Source organism: Mastomys coucha, unplaced genomic scaffold, assembly GCF_008632895.1.
Source record: "Mastomys coucha isolate ucsf_1 unplaced genomic scaffold, UCSF_Mcou_1 pScaffold4, whole genome shotgun sequence".
Taxonomy (NCBI): domain Eukaryota; kingdom Metazoa; phylum Chordata; class Mammalia; order Rodentia; family Muridae; genus Mastomys; species Mastomys coucha.
Genome location: NW_022196910.1, coordinates 34,556,269 through 34,558,170, shown reverse-complemented (window position 1 = coordinate 34,558,170; position 1,902 = coordinate 34,556,269).

Below are 1,902 nucleotides of genomic sequence, written 5' to 3'. Positions count from 1 at the left end.
TTATTCTTATTGTGTTGCATGATTTATGACTTTCACATTTGTGGATAAGAGCACCATGTAATGCCCTCCTTTTCTGATACCACATTAACGTTCATGTTTAGAGAATCTTAAGTCTGAGAGTTTTTAATGTAAATGATTATGTTATGTAAACAATTATTTTTGTTAGATTTTTGAAGAATTCTGAACTTTGGAACAACTTTTCTATAAGAAAAAGTAGAGAGGTGTGGCAGATAATGTCTAAAATGAGATTTCAAAAACCAAATTGGTGTCTGTTCACTGTAGAATGCCTTCAATGCCCCCCAAATCCAGCCTCACAATTTCATATGTGGCATGCAAACAAGGAAAGAAAAATGTGAATGTGTGCTCTCTCTTTCTTACGGAACTGCATCCCTGCACAAAAAGATTTCACTGTGTATTATGAATAGGAAAACATTTGAGACTTCACTTGGGAAAGCACACATCTCAGCAACTGATGACCCCTTCCCACACCCTTGCCCCATGATAATAAAAACAGTACTTCCAGTCTGGTATCTAATACATTTACTTCCCAGCAGCATAATACCACTTTGGTCAGGTTGAACCACTGCACAATTTTGCAGCTCTTTCATAAAAACAACGCAAACAATTGGAGATACACAATGTACATGCAATGGTGAGAAACGGTACAGTTGGCCAATCCTTCCTTATGAATATGAAATGCCCTTGGGTCATCTCCACACTGTGTATTTATAAGCCCTTGGATCAGGGGTTTTTGTTCTTTCCTTTTTTTTTTCTTTTTGTTTTTTGTGGTTTTATTTATTTATTTTTGTAGCACCAAATAGACACAGTGGCTGACAATGAATAATTCTGAAGTCATTGAAACATTTTCGCAAGTAGAAATTTTCTGGATCTGAACTTGTATGCATGTCCCTGGCTTGAAGTATTGTAGTTCATGAGAGTATGCTATCATGTAAGATTCAGTTCTAATCCTGTTCTTGTTTCTGATGTGATTCGTTGCTATAATGAGTTTTAATGTACTAATATCTTTTAGTTACTCCTTTACAAACTCAAGACAGTTCTATATACAATGATTCATTTGCTTTAATGTAGGAGTATCCTCCTCAAGCCTACAGATAATGCTTAGGCACATGGACCATTGTGTTGGAGTTTGTGGGTTCAAACTACCCAACTCTGCCAGCTAATCGGGTAACCTTGGAAAAGTCATGCATCTGTGCTTCAGTTTTCCTTTGTGTAAATGGAGCCCAGTGAATGCAGCTTTGGAGGGAGGAGCTCTGAAGCTGCCATTTGGTAGAGAGTGATGCTATTTTAAGACTGTTAAAACTGTCTACCTCCTTGGGTTGTAACTCTGTTTCATGGCTAACCTATGGGGCAAATATGAATATTTATATTCAGAAAGACAAGCTCACATAAATCTATGCAGGAAGTATTGACTGGTTCCCATGCAGCGAAGGCTTGTTGTTGTCGTTGCAGTTGTTACTCTAGCATGTGTGATGAGGAACCGGTGGATAATAAACTAGTTAGCCTCATAGTAAATCTTAGAATGGGATTACGTTTGACTTGTTTCACATTGCATTTCCACAATCTAGCATGTACCAGGAACATAGACATAACTGTTAAATAAATAAATACATGGAAATGTTTGGGAGGGGGTGACACAGGAGTGATTTTTAGCTCAGGCATATTTTAGGAGTCAAAGATGAAAGAAGGGGCATTTGAAAGCAGCAGTTTAGAAATGGTACTTTCAACGACCATGGGTCCTCTGAAAAATATGGGTATTATAGGGTGATCTAATATGCTTGATGATATAACAGCTTAAAAGAAGCCTGGTCTACAGAGTGAGTTCCAGGACAGCCAAGGCTACACAGAGAAACCCTGTCAATGTCTCGAAAAAAAAAAAAAAAA